At 67.9% G+C, this 17917-nt stretch overlaps 1 long non-coding RNA gene across 1 annotated transcript; it reads right to left on the reverse strand.

Moving 5' to 3' along the window:
- Window positions 1-9470: 9470 nt before the first annotated feature.
- On the reverse strand, window positions 9471-12271 carry LOC306667758. The gene is made up of 2 exons (XR_013765637.1): window positions 11738-12271; window positions 9471-10177 (listed from the first exon to the last, which is right to left on the reverse strand). It is a non-coding gene; the product is annotated as an uncharacterized lncRNA (long non-coding RNA).
- Window positions 12272-17917: the final 5646 nt, after the last annotated feature.

A 17917-nucleotide genomic window follows, 5' to 3' on the forward strand; every position in this document is an offset into this window, starting at 1 on the left:
AAGGTCAGGGGGTCAACTGAGCCTGGCCACCCTGAGGAGCCGCGGAGAGGCCTGGGCGGCTGACGCTGAGAGAGTGGGACCGAGGATGGGGGGAGGGGACCGGCTGAGGGGCTGGTCACCGGATGACATTGGCTTTTATGGAGGAAGATGGGAGCCACAGGAGGCTCTTGAGCAGAGGAGCAGCCTGCTCCATGGGGTTGGGGTTTAACAGGCTCCCTCGGGTGGCCGCATGAGGAGGGGACCTTGGCCCGCGGAACTCAGTGGGCCCTGGCAACTGGAACGCCGCCCCCGTCCAGGTGAGCCACATGCCCCAGAGCCCAGCGAGGCAGCAGGCAGGAGCTGGGGGCCTGTTGGGAAGGCGAGGGCAGCAGGCCAGCCAGTGAGCTGGACAGACGCAGGACAAAGAGCAGCCAGGGACACTGGGGCCCCCGGGGCCCCCGAGGGAAGGTAGAGTCCCTGCTCAAGAGGGGTCAGAGGAGTAGCCTCAGGTCCACCCACTACACGGCCAGGGCCGGGCCTGAGCCATCTGTCCCCAGCTGGCCGCCCTCCCCCAGGGCTTAGCAGCAGAAAATGGAGCACCGCGCGCCCGTCCTCGGGACAGAGCCAGCCAGCCCTCCCCTGCGCGTCCCCCAGCGCGGGAGCCTCCACTGGGTCGGCCTCAATCTGCCAGGAGGCGGGTGCCATAAATCACGGGGCCATGCGGAGGCTCAGAGGACGCCTCCTGCAGCGAGGCTCGGTCGGCGGGGACTGGGGTGCGCCCGCGGCAGGCAGCTGGACTCGTCACGCACCATGACGAGGTGACCGGAGCTCGGGGTCCCAGCTGAGCAAGGAGGGAACGGGGCCCAGCCCCACGCCCCCAGCCGCCCCGCCCTGCAGGGCAGCGCCGTCAGGGAGGCCCGGCCAGGAGGGACGCAGGGGCTCTGGAGCACCTCGGAAGCCATCTTGGCTTAGCTGCTGAAAGCTGTGGTTCCTCGAGCAAGACTCCTAACCTCTCTGGGCCTTGGTTTCTCCTCCGAAAATGCAGGAGGTCACTGTGCCCACTGTGCCACGCAGCTGGCAAGGGTGGTGACGAGGTTCTCTAGGCAACGACGCATCAACAGGAGTCATATCTCTTCTTTTCTTTTCTTTTTCCTTTTTTTGGTACTGGGGTTTGAACCCAGGAACACTGTACCTCTGACCAACATCCCCAGCCCTTAAAAAAATTTTTTTTAGATATTGAGACAGGGTCTCCCTAAATCGTTTGGAGCCTCGCTGAGTTGCTGAGGCTGGCCCAGGACCTGCGATCCTCCTGCCTCAGCCTCCGGAGTCGCTGGGATCGCAGGTGTGGCCGCCTCTCGGGCCGATGCACCATGTCCAGAGCCCGTGTGTGATTCAGCACAGATCAGTCCACCTGCCCCCCGTGGCGACCGATGCGTCCACCAAGAGCGCAGCGATCTGCGTGTCCCCCGGTGGAGGAGAAGTACGCACTGTGGGTGTCCAGTGGGGATCTGGGGGCCACTGGTCACAGTGGCAAACCCGACCCCTCCTGACTGGCGCAAGGTCAGCGAGAGGACACGCGAGGTCCAGGCACGGCGTGGGGCGCCCAGGGTCGGCTTCTTCTCACTGGAACAACCTCCAGGAGCAAACGAGCAGGTCTGGGCCCTGAGCGGGGTGGACAGGCTCCACGGAGGCCGAGGCCCCCTCCCGGGTCTTCCTCGAGCTGTGAGGTCGTGTCTCAGGGCCCTGCCGGTCACCAGTGCCTCCAACGTGCCCGTGCGCTCTGGAGAGCGGGGACAGGCAGCCTTCGGGGACCGTCCTCGGGCCTGTTCGGGCTCAGTCGCCCCTCGGAGCCCCTGCTTCCAACCATGGCGTCCGAGGTCGGGTGTGACTTCAGCCCGGGTCCTGGAGGGGGTGCCAGGAGCCCAGGCCCCACCCCCAGGGCCGGGTGCTGGAAGCAGAGCCCCCAGCCGCCAGAGGCGCCCGGCCGGCAGCCAGCACTGTGGTCCACGGCTGGCGGCATGTTCCAAGGGCCGGGCTGCTTCCGGGTGCTGCTTCCGGGTTCCTGGTGCTCCACCCGCAGCTCCTCCTCCTGGGATCCCGGTCCCTCGGGTGCTGGGACTCGGTCCCCAGGCTTGTTTCCACACGCTGCGCCTGAGCCCATCTGTCCGCCCTTGGGCTCTGCTTTTCAGCCACGCCAGGTCGCGGCTCCTGTCCAGCCGCAGCTGGGAGGGGGAGGGCCGATGGCCGTGGGCTCCGACCACCTCCACGGTCTCGTCACTGACCTGGGGGCCCTGAGGCGGAGTCATCGAAGCTTGAAGGTGGACAGAGTCCCGGTGAAAGCGGCCTGTCCCTCAGCTCTCAGAGCACACGGGCACATCAGGGCACTGGTGACCGGCAGGGCCCTGAGTCACAACCTCGAGGCCTAGACGGACGCTCTGGCCACGCGGGGACCTGGGGAGGGGGGCCACTGAGGATCCCACGTTCCGGGGCTTTCCCAAGATGCCCCTGCCGACTTGGCCAGCCCGGGCTCGGGCAGGCTGGGCTTCCCCACACCGGCCCCCAGCAAGGCCAAGTGGCTCCTTCAGCGGGCGAGTCCCTGCGGGGCTCCAGGGCCAGGCCGGGACCACGGGGCTGAGGGGGCTGGTCTGCTGAAACTGTCCCCTGGGCGACATTCCGGCCTCTCCTTCCCCTCCGAGCGGCCGACGCCCAGGCCTGGTTTCCTGAGACTCCAGCACAGGTCAGGGCCTGGCCTGCTCCCCGACCCCTCCCGGGGGCAGGGGACAGCCTCAAGGGCAGCTCGTATTCACTGGCTGCACGCTGGACCACACGCACACCCCGCCAAGCCGGGCCAGTGGCTCTCCCAGGACCCTGGTGGCCAGGCGGAAGAAGGGCCGCCAGAGCCCACTCTGCAGACGCTGAACCGGGCCTGTAGGCTCAGTTGGCCTGGTTGGTGCTGGGCAAGAAGAAGGGGCCCGCAGCAGGACCCCCAGAAGGCCGGGCCACCGCAGCCAGCCCGGCAACACGCCCAAGGCCGCCTCCCCTTTCCCCGCCTGGGGCGCGACGCAGGTGCAGAGAAAATGCTGAGCGGGAGGCGGGAGGCGGGAGGGCAGCCCGTTCCGCAGCTGCCGCTTGCTCAAGCATCTTGCTGAACTTTCAAAAACCCCCAGAACGACACAGCCAGGGCTGCAGCTCCCCCACAGTGAAGAGAGAACGCGGACGGCGTGAGGAAGCTCTTTTGCCCGCTGCCGCCGGCGAAGTCCAGCCTGCGTAAGCGAAAAGGGACACGTACTGGCTCAAGGAACCAGAGTTCCAGGAATAGATTCAGCTTCAGGCACAGCTGGATCCAGGGACTTGAGCAATGTCATCGACCTTGGTCACACTCCCTCCTTGGCCCGCCCTCCTCCATTCATGGACTCCCTGTGCTGGCATGTTGTGGCTGCCAGGAGTCTTACAATCGTCCCTCAGATCTGAGACAGCAGGAGCGCGCTGCCCCTCCCAGGTCACTGGCCAGCGGCTCCAGCCTCAGGCTTGATTGGTCATCCCAGGCCAGTAACAGGAGCCGGGACAGCAGGAAGCCAGCGGCTCTGGGCTCCTTGTGGCCCTGGTTGGAGGCACTGTCTCGGGGTGGAGAGTAGAGGACCAGATCCCCAGTGGAGGTCAAGGCTGTCCCCCCAGAAGGGGCGACCAGCTCTGCCGGGTGGAGTGCGTTCTTTGGCCCTCGGGTCCCTTCCCCCTCCTCCACCGCCCTCTGTCCTCCAGGCTGGCCCCCTGAGCGGCCAGCTGCCCTGCCTTCTGGCTGGACTTGGCAGCGGCCCCGGGGAGACGTGGGCGGGAGGACTGGCGCTGTCGCAGGCACCGGAGCGGCGCCTCTCTCCCTGGAGGACCCTGCCGCCCTCCCCCCGCCCTCTCTCCTGCAGCTGGGTGAGGGTCTCGGGCCCCTCCAGCCTGGGTGCCTGCTGCTCCTGGGTCCCTGGGGCAGTCCACCCTGCCGCCGCCCCACGCCCACCTCGGGTCACGCTGGGAACGCGCAGGTGTCCCTGAGCCACAGCGCTTTGCGTTTGGAGAAACGTGAAAGCCCAGCGCTCGCCGCTCTGCGCCAAGGGGACCGGGTTTGGGACTAGCGCGGGGTCTCTAGGCTCTCTAGGCTAGAGCTCTCTAGCGCCTCTAGGCTCTCTAGCGCCTCGGGTCCTCGGCACCGGGCACCGAATGACGCATGCGGCGCCAGCAGGGCCGGGCGGCCCCCCCGGGCTGGGCAGACGCCCACTCCTCCTCCCAGCTCGGAGCTGAGCCACCCTGCAGCTGCCCGGGTGCCCGGCGAGGCCCAGGCCAAGCTCAGCGCGAGAAGGCGGGCGCTGCGGGGTGACGGGGGACCCCGGCTGGGGACGCGCGGGAGGCGCCTGGCGGACGCCCCGGGGCTGGGCCGCTGTCCCCAGGAGCTGGGCTCGACTGCCTCATGCAGAATTTAGCAGCCGCATTAAAAAACAGAAAAAGAAAAACCAGATAAAGCCCATCTTCAGTTTTCATTGGCCCTGATGTCATCACTTTAAATCCATTTTAAAAAACGGTCACTGAGAGATCCATGTCTTTTCCTCTTAAGGTTTTGGGATCCCTTACAGCTATCTCGGGGACACTCCGTCTGGAGAGTGACACCGCTGTCCCTGGTGTCCCCGGCTTCCAGGCCCCCACCACCCACGCCAGGGACGCTCTGCCCTGGGGAAGGCCGGTGGGGCACTGCCCACCCTCTGGGCAGGAACCCGGGGCGCTGGGCAGCCTCCTCTGTGTCACCGGGCGCAGTGACAGGGAAGTCTGCAGCGCACAGTGGGGACCAGGCTCCTACTGGGACTGCAGGGAGCCGGGCCCACCGCTGCCCCTGCCGGCAGGGAGGAGGGCCCCGGCCCCCTGCAGCCCCCGGCCCCCCGGAGCTGAGCCTGCAGAGACCCCTCTCCTCTGACACCTGGCAGAGCCGGGGCCGCGGGCGGGTTTGAATTCACTACGATCGGGTCAGTTCAAATGCAGCTCGCTGGCCTCTCTGGCCACGGTTCCAGGCCCCGGGCACGTGCCACTCTGGCTCAGGTCCTGGTCAGCGCAGGTCAAGACGGAGAGACCGGGAGGAGGGACAGGAGCGGAGTCCTTTCAGGGAACAGGACTGGCAGATGATGTCTGCCGGCTCCCTTCACTGGCTCCTGTGTCCTTCAGGGCTGGGCTGGACCCTGGGCCTGTGCCCGGCCAAGTGCTCCACACTGAGCCACAGCCAGAGGGGCCAGCCGGGCAAAGGCCAGGGGCAGCTGGGCAGAGAGGGCAGCAGAGGCCTCCGGGCGCCGCGGGCGGGTGGGCGGGCGACGTGGAGACGCTGAGGACCAGGCCCCACCCCAGTTCGCCCTTGGTCCAGCATGTCCCCCGAGAGCGTGGGCTCCCTACGTCCAGCGTGAAGCCTGGGGTGTCTTGCGTCCCTCCTCCCTGCTGCCGGGTGGCACCCACGTGGGGCTGCACTGCCCTCAAGGCCCATTCCCCTGTGCGCCTGGTCACCTGTAGGGCGGAGCTGTGACAGGGACTGGCCAGGAGTGTCCGTGGACAAGCCTGTGTGCGCTGGAGACTGGACCTGGCGCCCCACTCGGAGCTGCACCCTCCTGGTCCTGCTCAGTGGCCTCGGCCGGCCTCCAGCTTGCGCCCTCCCTGCCTCGGCCTCTGGAGTTGCTGGGCCCACAGGCCTGGGCCTCTGCCCAGCCGGACACACGCCTTCCAGTCTCCTGGGTCAGCGCGCTGGCCTGGGCCGTGGTGCCAACCTCTGGTGACCCTGAGAGCCCCCAGCAGAACATGGTCACTCTCTGCTGTGGTCATTCTGGTGGTGCAGTGGGCCCCACACCGGGGCTGGACTCTGAGGCCTCTTGGATCCATAATGTCCATTTGGGCAGCCGGGACCCTGGGCCCAGTGGCCGCCCGCTGGAACACTCGGCCCAGTTGGAGGTCCACGCCCTCCAGCTGCTGAGTCAGTGGCTCCCCAGCACCAAGGCCGAGGCAGGAGCGGGACCTGGGCTGCCGACTGGGCGGACTCCTCCTCCTCCGAGGCCTCTGTGCTGAGCTCTGCCGTCCGAGGGACGAGGCTGGGGGTGCAGGGGTCACAGCAGGCCTGGGGCAGCCAGGCGCTGGCACTAGCAACAGCGAGGACAACCGGTTCGCTCACTGCTGAAATCCCAACTGCAGAGGCCGCAGGTGGGGAGGCAGGGCCTCGGGAGGCCGAGAGGTCCTGTGGTGGGGCCCCATGAAGGTGGCCGTTCCCTTAGGAAGAGGCCGGAGAGCAGCTCTGCCCCTTCCCCACGTGAGGACAGACGACGCCATCTGCGAGCCAGCAAGGGGCCTCACTTGAATCTGCCCAGGCCTTGTTCTTAGCCTCCCTGCCTCCAGAGCTGCGAGGCCTGGATTCCGGCTGTGTAGAAGCCCTGCCCCCAGCCTGTTCCCTTGCCAGAAAGGGCTGGATGCCCACATAATGGGAAGCCCCAGGGGGCAATTTCAGGGTGACTTTGGCGCCACTATCTTGTCAGAACCCCGGAGTCTCGGCCTTCCGCTTCACCATGCGCAGGGGTAAGCCATGTTTGCCTCGTAGGCATCAAGTGGCTGCTGCGGTTCCAGGAAACACACCTTGTGCAACCCGGAACTACCAGGTAGGAAGGGCGAGGCAGCAAGCGGAGCCTTCGCCTCGTCTCTTTCTCTCTGATGGGTGGAACTCGGCCCCATCGGAGTCCGCGTCACGATTCGTTGGCTGGAACAGGATCTGTGCCCACCACAGACCAGGGACAAGTAGATTCCCTTGGTAACCCCCACCCCAGGTAAAATCTCAACTCTCCCAAAGGAGGGAAGGACTGGCCACTGGCCAGGGGACACCAGGGCCTGCCTGGCTCGCAGGTCACCGTTTGGGTTGGGCCACCTCAGGAATGTCCAGGCGGCTGGGCTGAGAGAAGCCGCCCGCGGCCGCACAGCAGAGGCTGAGGGGCAGGCCCAGCCTGTCCCAGACACCAGGACTCGGTTCTCCAAGGCCCGACCGGACCCCAGAGGGGCATCGGCCGCAGCAGGGAGGTCTGAGAGCCACCGTGAGCAGCCGGCCTGCGCCCACCCGCTGCGGCAGGGCCATGAGGGCAGCTGCCACCCTGCCCAGCACTGGCCACCACTCCCCGGACCTCTGGCAGGACTCCTCCACCCCGGCAACCCGGGACGTCGCTGGGAGACAGAGGTCGGCTCGCACGGGAATGAACGAGGGCCATTCCTCCCGGCCTGCCCGGCAGGCCTGGAGCCAGCGTGAGCCCCTCTGACGCATGGCGGCCTCCGCCAGAAGCGGGTGGGTGCAGCCTCCGCAGGCTCCCAGGACAGGCGTGGGAGCGGGTCGCTGCCGCCACCCACCCACCAAGAGAGAGACCCGGCATCTGGGCGCCACGGGGCCACCGGTTGGGGCACCAAGCTTCAGGCCTGAAGGAGCCCGGTGCGCGGAGAGCGGCCCAGGCGGCTGTGCGGAGGCCCGTGGGCGGAGGCCCGTGGGCGGAGGCCCGTGCGCGCTTCGGGTGATGCACCAACCCGAGCTCCTCTGGGCTCCCGGCCGGGAAGCAGCGCTGGGCCTGGACCCGCTCTCCAGGGCCCGCGCCCGCTGGCCCCTCAGGTTCGCCCTCGTGGGGCCTCCCGAGTCTGCGCAGACGCGGGCCGCAGGGAGCGCGAGCGCCCCAGAACCCGCGGCTGGGCATCTCCTCGGGGAGAACAGCCGACAGCGTCCGCCCCAGCCCCGTGCCCGCCCCGGCCCAGGACCCGCCGCCGAATTCCCCACGTCCCCCGGCGGTGGCCACTCACCACTGGCCTGTGGCCTGCGGCTCTGCCTCCGCCCCTTTCCGGCCGTCACATCCCGCCTGCTTCTCCAGCCGGCACAGCCGCCTGAGGTCCGCCTGCCCTGCCCACCCGGACTTGTGCTGGTGGCCGCTGACTGTTCCACGCAGAGATGGACGGCCGGCGGCTTATCCGCTCACCGGCCGAAGCCGTTTGCGTCATCGTCCCCTGGAAGACTTTCAAAGAAGCCAGACTCGGGTGAAGCCGCCCTCTGCCTTGCCCTCTCCCTCCTCCCTGCCTACATGTTGCGCCGTGACTGGAGCTACAGCAGCCGCCTTGTAGCCATGAGACACACTGTGACCCGAACAAGCACACTGGACACAGGGGCCGGCGGCTGAGTCCCCCAGACAGACGCGCTCGGCTGCCAGCCCGCCTGCCCCCAGGCTCCTACAGGAAGAGAAAAGCAGCGGCCTTTTCTTTCTTGTTTTGGTCTGATTTGATCCAATCAGCTCTCAGATGAGATTCTCTTCCAGCCAAATCTAATCCTGAGGGACACACTGGACAGTCTGCCCTCCTCTCCTCTCTCTCCTGCTGTGGCCTTCTCCACAAGGAGGGTGTGCTGGAGGGACAGCACTTTAGACAGGAGACCAGGCCACCAAGTGGACAGACCGTGGTCAGCACAAAGCCCCCAGCAAGGGGGACCCCTGGCCCGTTCTGTGCCGGGTCAGCCCAGAGGCTGAAGCGAAACGGGATTCGAACGTGGGTCCTCTGCTGGGGTCCCAGCAGGCGGCTCTTCTCGCACCTGGTGCAGCGGCGGGTGGCTCGGGCTCTGCACCTTTGCCTGGACACTGTCCCCGCCTTCCAGGTGGCCTGTCCCTTCTGCTGAGTGCTCAGAGCCTCCACAGGAGGCCCGGCTGCTTTTCACCCCACGCGACGAGCATTTGGGAAAATAACGACGGCCGCATCCACAGGGCCGAGCTGGGCGTCCAGACGTGCAGGTCCACCTACTGTCCACCCCGGCTGAGGGGACCGAGGCAGGCTGGCCAGGGGCAGACCAGGGCCGGGCCTGTGCTGCCCACAGAATGGCTCCTGCCACAGACGGGCAGGGCACTGGGGCGGGACAGCGGGGACCTGGACTCCGGAGCAGGAGGGCCGGGCAGTGAGCCGAGGGACGGGCAGGCTCCAGGAGGGCGACCGCGCCTGCAGACGGAGCCCGCACCCCCCAGGTGCGGCCCCAGGCCTGCCCTCTTCAGAGCCGTCCTCAGCAGGGAGGGATGGCCGCGCAGCCCAGGGAGAAGCCCCAACCGCGAGGCCCCAGAGGAGCCGCGGACGGGAACAGCAAGCGACCACCCCAGCCCGGGCCAGCTGCCAGCAGAGGGCGGCCCGGCCAGACACCAGATGCCCACCCGGCCGCCTAGCGCCGGCCCTCAGAAGCCCTGAGGGGCAGGGCTGGCAGTTAAGAGGCTCCTGCTGCAGCTCAGGAGGCGAGGTCAGCCAGCAGGGCCACTGTCCTCACAGAAAGGTTCGGGGCACCGGACCCGCCCGTTTCCACCGCACAGCAGGGAAGTTGATTTTGCTGGTTCCATGCCTGTGGTAGTGGGGTTTCTGTTTCATAAGATGAAGGGAGAGGAAAGGTCTACTTATCAGTCAGAGCCCTTGGTGCTGATAAAAATCCCAATTCAAAGCGGCCGAGGCAACAGAAAGTCTTTATTGGCTCATGTCACTGAAAAGCCCAGGAGTTGGATGAGCTTCAGGCATAGCTGGATCCAGGGGCTCATTCTTTCCATTTCTTCTGGGTTGGTTTTACTCTCAGGAAACCCAGGCATGCATCGCCTCGGCCTGCCAACCCCCACCAGAAAGAGTTCTCTCCTTCAGCTGTGCCCAGACTAATGTCATTGAGCCCTGCCTGGATCACGTGACCATCCTCTGAAGCGGAGACTGTGGCCCAGAGTGGGAAGGTCTGATTGGCCAGCCTTGGTCATGTGCTCCTGGAGGGGCGGGGCCAGCCCCTCCCCCCTGGCAGATGCTGAGATGGAAGAGAACCGTTTGCCATCAAGACGGGGGCGGCCGGCAGGAAGGACAGGCCCTGAGCCCTCCAGGGCAGCAGCTGTCCCCACAGAAGTGACCTGTGGGCCTGCAGAACTCGGTCTCTTATCACCCCGACGCAGAGGCCCCTGGCGGCGCGCTCAAGCCCAGGCCCCGCACATGGTTGGTGTGCAGCAAGTGCGCAGGACCCGGGTCGCTGCACATCTGTCCCCACGGGACTGTGGGACACTCGAGGGCAGAGAACGTCCGTCCAGCTGGCTGCAGGGTCCCCAGCAACCGATGCACAGCGGCCCCCGATGCTGCTCACAGCGGCTGGACGAGTGGGGCCTCCTGGGGGGCCCGCGGCCAGCTGGGGCACTTCCGGGTCACGGAGGGGCCGGAAGGGGAGCGGCTGGGGGGCGAGGGACGGTCGGAGGGATGGGGACAACTTCCTGGAGGGGCCTCCGAGCGGGAGCCGCAGTCCTCAGGGTCCTGGGCAGGGAGGGGGCACTGGCTGGAGGCCAGCCCAGCTGCGAGGGCCGGGCCCTGGGCAGGAGGAAGCGGGTCAGCCCGGGCCAGGCCGCCCAGCAGTGCCGGGGGCACTGTGCCCTGACCCTGCGCCCCGTCCACAATGGAGCTGCTTTGTTGGTGGGCCACTGGGCTGGGGCCGCCCCTCCCGGGGACGAGGAGCACTGTTTTCCATCTGCCCGCGCGCTGGCCGGTCCCTCCCGCCCCGCCTCCAGAGCAGCCCCAGCGACGGCCTTCCTGGGCCTGGGCTGAGGGGCTGAGAGCTGCCAGCCCCCCAGGAGGAGCCACAGTAGGAAGGCTGGGCGTGGCTGGGGTCTCTGGCCCTGTCCACGCCTCGCCCTGGGAAGCCATGACTCTAGTCCGGTTTGAGTTTCTCGGCTGGAGGAGGGAATCACATCTGGGCTCCTCCTCTTTCCAGCTGTGTGACCTTGGGCCGATCACACGACCTCTCTGTGCTTCGGCTTCCCCACCTGTAAAACAGGGGAGGCAACACTGGGAGAGGCGGAGTGCCGCCTGAGCGGTGCCTGTCCAGGCGCTGTGCCGGGCGGCTGGCCGTGTCCTTCGGCTGCTCCTTCAGGCGGCTGGAGCCTCCCGGCTTCCGGTCTGTGGGCAGAGCTGGTGTCTCCGCCCAGACGGTCCGAAGGCGAGAGGGCGGTGCTCTGCTCTGCCCGGAGGGTCCTGGGAGGGCGGCTGCCAGATCCTCCTAGGGTCAGAAGACAAAGGGGCCCTGGTGACCTGTCCCTGAGCCCTGACCTGTAGAGGCTGGGGATGCTGCAGGCTGGAGGGCTTCCTGGAGGCAGTGAGCCAGGTTGGAGCTGTGCATCCTGGACAGTGTCTTCACCCCTCTGGGCCTGGGCCTCGCCTTATGGGGACTTCTTCATGGAAACGTGCCGCTCTGCTGGCCAGGACCACAGGACGGGGCAACCAGGACAGCCAGATTCTCCGCCTGGCTTCTGTCAGACCCCACGGAGGCTGGGCCAGCCAGACGGCGCTCCAGCCCAGGAAGGTCAGTGACCACAGACCAGACCCTCAGGCCGGCCGCTCAGTGTCCTGGCCTCGGTTTCTCCACGTCAGCGCGCTGCCGGGGCAGGAGAGGGCCAGCTGCCTGCCGGCTCCGGGACACTCAGCAGAGCCTGGCAGCTCGCTGGCTCCTGGGCAGCTGGCCAGGCAGCAGAGGCCCGGCGCCCATGGGAGCCGGCAAGGCCGTTTCCTCTCCCACGAGGATCGGACGTGGTGACGGCCAGCCGGCCCCTGACGAGCCCTTTCACAAGACGGTGGCACTCACGAGCCGCCCAGGGCAGGGGCAGGAGCCTGGGCTCGGGGCGGTGGCCCTGGGGCTGCACCGGGGACACCGCCACTGGCCTCCCAGCCCTCCTGTGTCTTATTTTTTATTGTTTTAGACAGAGGCTGGCTTTGAACTCACGAGCCTCCCGCCTCAGCCTCCGCCTCAGCCTCCCGAGTAGCTGGGATCACAGGCGTGGCCACCGCGCCCGGCCGCAACCCTCCGCGTCCCTGGTTGCTCTTGCACTCTGGGCGTGGGTTCGGGCCCGCCTGCTTGCGTGACCAGCTTGGGCTCCTTGCGCCAAGCGTGCTCGGGAGAACGGGGGCGGGCGAGCCCGGGAGGCCGAGAACCTGCACGTCTAACACCGTCTCCAACGGGAGACGCGGCGGGGGCCACGCTCGGAGGACACGGTCCTGGAGACACGTACTGGGTTCCCACGCTGGACGTCTCCGGCATCTCCCTGGAGCTCCTTGGGCCGGCAGCTTTGCCTCTGGGGACACGTCTGGTCCCGACCGCGGGGAGTTGCTGCTGGCATCCAGTGGGTGGCCCCAGGGGGCAGCTGCCAGGCCCACACACAGGGCAGTGCCCGCACGCACCGGCCACCGGCCCGAGGTCACTGGTCCCAGGAGGTCGCAGCTCGCTCCATGAGGACCACCTGGCTCTCCTGCTGGCAGCCACATGCCAGGGCCTCCCAGTGCCTGGCCCGCCAGGGGTGGCCGCAGCCCCTCCCCCTGCCCGGCCCACAGACACGAGCAGGGCCAGCGGGGCTTCTGGGGCCCTGGGACCAGTGCCCGGCCGTGGGCAGTGGGGTGGAGCCCGGCCCAGACATGGGCCCTGGGTCCTTGGGCCCCTCCTGCCCCTGCCCTGGTGGCCCTGCACAGGGCTCTGAGTCCCGGATGCTCCATCCACCCCGTCTGAGTGAGAGGCAGGGGCCGAGCCCCCGCTGACCCACGTCGACACCGCGCGAGCGCTGACCGCGGTTCTAGGCCCAGAGACGGGAGCTGCTCGTCGCAGCTCGGACAAGCCCAGCGGGCTGCACTGCACCTCACGGCCAGGGCCCGGCTGGAGGGCAAGCCGTGGCCACAGCAGCAGCCAGGCACTGCGGCCAGTGCTGCCCGCCCCAGGGGACAGTGGCCCCCTCCCCTGGCCTCTCCTCCAACCAGCCCGCCAGCCCCTGGCCGCTCACCCCTTCAATTAAAGTCAATTTCGAGGCCTCTTGGTTCCTCAATGGACGGCCCTGGCCATATGGGTCAAGGCCGCGCCAGCTCGGGCTGCGCACTGACAGAGCGACCAGAGGACAAACGGCCCAGTGACCGCCTGCTCTGCCGAGCATCTGCGGCAGTGGCAGTGAGGCTGCTGGGTGGGACACAGGGTCTTCCAGAGCTGCCGGGGCCTGGCAGGGCGCTCGGCAGGGAGGCCGCGGGCTGGGGAGGGAGACCGGGGAGGCCGGGGGGAGGTTGGGGAGGCCGGGAGGCTGGCTGCACAGAGGCTCTGGGGGCTGCCGGGAGCCCGGGGCCTGGGGCGCCTCGGTCTTCCTGTGGCCAGCACCGGTACCCCTTCGCCAGCGCCCCTTCCTTTGGAAGCCGTCCCTCTGCGGCCCGGTCCTCATGGCTGGGAGCCACCTCAGCAGGGCCTCCTCCTGCCGGGGCCTCGGTTCCTCACGCACAGGAGTTAACAACACCAAGTCACCCAGACCTTCTGCCAGTGCCGCCACCGCTGTGCTGCACAAAGGCTCAAAGCAACGAGCCTGGTCCTGACTTCCGCAACCGCCACTCACCTGGGCCACCCTGTCCAGGTGGGCGTGGTGGCCAGCTCTGCCCGGCCACCTCTGGGTGGGGGAGCAGGCCTGAGCCCGCCGCATGTGCCACAGAGACACGTCCCGGGCGCGTCTGCCCCAGGTCGGGGCCGCCAGCCTGGACACACATCTGCCGGCCCCCGTGCCCAGCAGGGTCCTGGGACAGAGCCCCGTTCTGCAAATACCCAGCTGTCCCCACCCCGCACCATCCTGAGGACGTCACCAGGCCAGCGGTGCCGAGGACACGCTGGAAGGGACCCTTCCCGAGTCTCGCCTCAGCCACATCTCCAGCCTGGACAGTGTCCCCCCTGGGCTCCCTCAGATAGTGGGCCAGGGCTGCCCGTGGGGCAGGCGTCATCGCGCCTGGGGACCGGCCCGTGTCCCTGGCTGCGCGTGCGTGTCGCCTGCACACCTCGCCCTGGAGATGCAGTCGGGCAGCCCACGTCCAAGCCCGGGGTGGGCGCGGCTGACAGGCGGGCAGAGTGGCCTGAGAGGCCCAGGAGAGAGGACCTGGCCCTGCCCCTGCCTTGGGCTCTGGAACACAGCGAGGTCACCTCTGTCCACTCTACCCCAGGGACCACCCGCCTGGGCCTCAGCAGGGCTGCCCCAGGGAGGAACCCACCAGGTGGGCCTGCCCCGCGGACCTGCTCTCCGCCCGCGCTGGCCGCGCAGGAAGCCTCCTCCCGGCGCTCTGCCAGCCTGGGTCTGCGTGGGGAGGTGCTGACCCGGGACCTCCCACCGTCCCCAACCCCAGCAGGACTCGCTGTCAGTGCCTGTCCGCCAGAGGACATTAGCCCACTGTCGGGAGGTGGGCCGGGCTCAGGAGGGGCCTCCGCAGGCCCCGACGGCCAGAGCCCCGCTTGCCGGCAACGGGCGGTTTCCTCCCTCTCTACTCTGATCTCCTCAGGTGCAGGTGGACACGGGCCTGTGCTGCGTGTGAGGAGGGACCTGGCCACAGCCCAGGCCGGGCGCCCTCGCCTGGCCCGTCCCCGCCTGCCCTGATAGTCGCCCCCGCGTGGCTCCGAGGAGGAAACCGAGGCTCGGGTCGCGAGCCAGGAGGAGGTGTCACTGGAAGTCAGGGTGCTGGCCCACCCGGGTCCCGGCGCTGGGCAGAGCCGCTCTCCTTCGGGCGCGGGGGCCGCGTTTGTGCCCAGGAGGTGTCGCTGGGCCGGCCATGCCCGCCGTGACGTCCTCACCGTGGGCCTCCGAGACCCACTGGGAAGCAGCTTCCGGAAGACACACACCAGGGTCCCCCCAGTGTGGCTCCCAGCTGCCCAAGCAGGAGTGGCCGGGGCCTGGACAGTGCATGGAACACGCCGGTCAGAGGCAGGGCCTGTCCCCGCTGGACAGGGTGCCTTGAGGACGGCAGGCAGAGGGAGGCCAGCCGGGCACAGTGGGACTGTGGCAGGGCCCGCGGAGCAGCTGGCCTCCCACGCCGGGGACCCTGCCCAGCCCCTGCCCCGGCGTCCATGGTCTGGGGAAGGGCCGCAGGCCCCACGCGGACGTCGGCCGACGTTTACTCTCGACAAATGCAGAGGCCTCGCCTCGACGTCTCGGAAGCAGCGGGAGACCATCGCCCGGTGACGAGGGTCCACTCCGCGGACACTGTCTCCTGGTCACGATGCGCGGGGTGCGGACCCGGCCCTCAAACAGCTCCTCTGCAGGGGCCGCCGTCTGCCCGCCAGGACCTGCTGACCGGACCCCTCCATGCTGGCGAGGGAGGGGCAAGCGGCTACTGGACCTCGTGTCCCGCCCCTCAGGGACAAAGCCGTGCCCAGTGGCCGGGGGGGCAGGGGCACAGACACCAGGGATGCCGTCAGGCGGCACCCGCGAGCAGGGCAGTGTGACCACAGTGCAGACGGACGGGCATGGCGCCCAGGAGGTCAGCTCTGTGGGGCGGTGGAGGGAAGGGCGGCCGGCAGGAACCCACGGCATCGCCCAGGCTCCCAAGAGCGAGGAACGGGCCCCAGAGTTCTGAGGCGTCTTGTCCGCCCGCAGCACTGGCTGTGTGACCTGGGACCGTCTCCCACCCTCTCTGTGCCTCAGCTTTCTCGTCTGTAGGCTGGGGAGGTTCACGACTTCACACCACCTGGGCCGTGTGAACGAGGCCTTGGCAGACGTGCCCCTAAGCGTGCCAGCGGTCAGCGCCACCGTCCCCGGCTTCCTGGGACAGCTGACAGAGCTCCTCAGACTCGGCGGCTTAGATCAACAGTCGGCCTCTTGTCTGGAGTCCCGAGTGGCTGTCGGCCACCCGGCTGGCTCTGGGGAGATCCTTGCCCGCCTCTCCTGGGCTGGAGGCCACGGGCCTCCAGCACCACAGTCCCCGCCTGCTTCCCTCGCGGCTCCCGACACTGACCTCCACCTCCCTCTCGCCAGGACCCACCAGGTGGCCCAGGGTCCCCTCCCGCCTCAGGACCCTGACCGAGCACATCAGCAGGGCAGCACGTCCACAGGTCCAGGGATCAGGACAGGCATTCTGGGGGCCCAGGTGCGGCCGGCACAGCCCTCCTGTGGTCACCGTCTCGGGGCAGCCCCCGCTGAGTCGGCCCTGGGGATGTCCTGTGTCCCAGGCGGCCAGGCTTCCAGGCCTCACGGGTGTGACCAGCAACTAGATGCCCCGGCCCGTGGACAGAGAGCGATGCCGGCTCAGCTTGCAGGCCAGAAGGAGCCAGGTCCCGCCACACACCAGGGGGCCAGGACGTGCCCAAAAGGTGACGGTCAGGGTCTCCGGGGGCACAGACCACTGATCACATTCACAGGTAAGAAAGCCGAGGTTCAGAGAGGTTATGTGGTTCACCCAAGGTCACACAGCTATTAATCACAGACCTGGATCTAGCGTTTTAGGCGCTACACCTTGTCAGCTGGGGGACAGACTCGCTCAGTGGACAGGGCTGGTGGACAGTCACCAGGATGCCCCCAGAGAGGCAGCATGGCCCCGTGTGCCTGTGGATCCATAGCCAGAGCAAGGGCGTGGGCGGTCAGCACTGAGTCCTGGCCACCCCCTTCTGCTGGCCACACGGGACAATTTTAATTGGAATTCAGTGCCGATAATTAAGAGTCAGGAGATTTCACATTTTAAAAATACACCTTCTCGTGTGAAATACATTTTTTAAAAGGAAGATCTGGTGACAGTGACCTGCTTTCTAGGAGGCAGCAGTTGGCATGAGGGGGCAAAGCCAGCTGCCCATCCCAGAGGCGGCCGGGAGCGTGCGGGAGGGCCCTGCACCCTGCCCACCTCTGCCCACACGGCCTGTGGGCCTGGCTCTCACACCCAGGACCTGCTCAGACCCCATCAAGGGATCTGAAGGCCAGGCAGGGTGGCCACACCTGTGATCCCAGCCGCTCGGGAGGCTGAGGCAGGAGGATCCCATGTTCAAGTCCAGCCTCAGCGACTCAGTGAGGCCCTGTCTCAAAATAAAACAAAAAGGGCTGGGGACGAGGCTCGGGGCTCAGCGCCCTGGGTTCATCGCCAGCACCAGATAAAACGGGACGCAGGTGCCGCTGTGGGGGGCTGGCAGCCCCCAGTGCTCTGCCCACTTTGGGCGGGTTGGACCCTCACCTCTGCCTGGACGCCAGCTGCGGCCACTTGCCCAGCAAGCTCCTGGGGGTGGGCCTGTCCCGTGGCCTCCGCAGGGCTATCTGGGTCCCTCTGCGGACACCCCCACAGGCCCACCCCAACGCTGGTGTGGCAGCTCACCCCGCTGGACAGAGCAAGGGCCTCTACAAACGTCCCGGCGCCGGAAGCTGCACCCAGTCAGCCCACAGGCGAAGGTCACTCCAGCCACTTTCAGGCTGACGGCAAGAGACGTCCTCCTGGCGAGGACCGACAACGTGGGGGCAGCAGGAGCCAGAATCGCTCTGGGCAGAGGTGGGCACAGGCACAGGAGGGCCAAGGCCACCACCCGAAGGGCACAGAGGCCTGGCCTCCTTAGTCCAGTGCTGGCCCCAGCCTGCTGCTGCCCACTGCCTGCACCAACGTCCAGCAGACAGCTATGGCAACCCCGGGGCCTTCTGGCCCCAGGCAGGAGCCAGGAGGCTGAGCGGAGTCCAGAGCCCTGTCCCCTGAAATGGAGGACATTCCTGTGGCCAGGGTGGGGCAGACGGGCGGCTACAGGAGCAGAGGGAAGCAGAGGCCACCCTGGGGCCACCTGCCGCGCTGTCCCGGGCGGGGACAGCATGTGCCCCTCCCCACGGAGCCTGCGGAGGTGGAGGAACCTGCCCCAGAGAAACGAGCGCCCGGCCGGCAGCCAGCGGCCAGCACACCCGGACAGCTGCTTCCTGAAACAGGAGCCTGGCCGGCCTGGCCCCGCCTGCGCCTGCCGCGGACTTCCAGATGCCACCAAGTCCACTGGGCCCCAGGCCCCTGGCAAATGTGCCGCAGGCTCTGCAGACTCGAGGCCCCAGCCTCCAGAAGGGAGCCCAGCCTGGCCCGACCCGGGGAGGCCTGCTCCCCTGCTGCCCCCCCGGCATCCTCGGTGCCCAGCACTGTCTGTGGACGTCCTGCT

Source organism: Sciurus vulgaris (assembly GCF_902686455.1).
Source record: "Sciurus vulgaris genome assembly, chromosome: 8".
Lineage (NCBI taxonomy): Eukaryota > Metazoa > Chordata > Mammalia > Rodentia > Sciuridae > Sciurus > Sciurus vulgaris.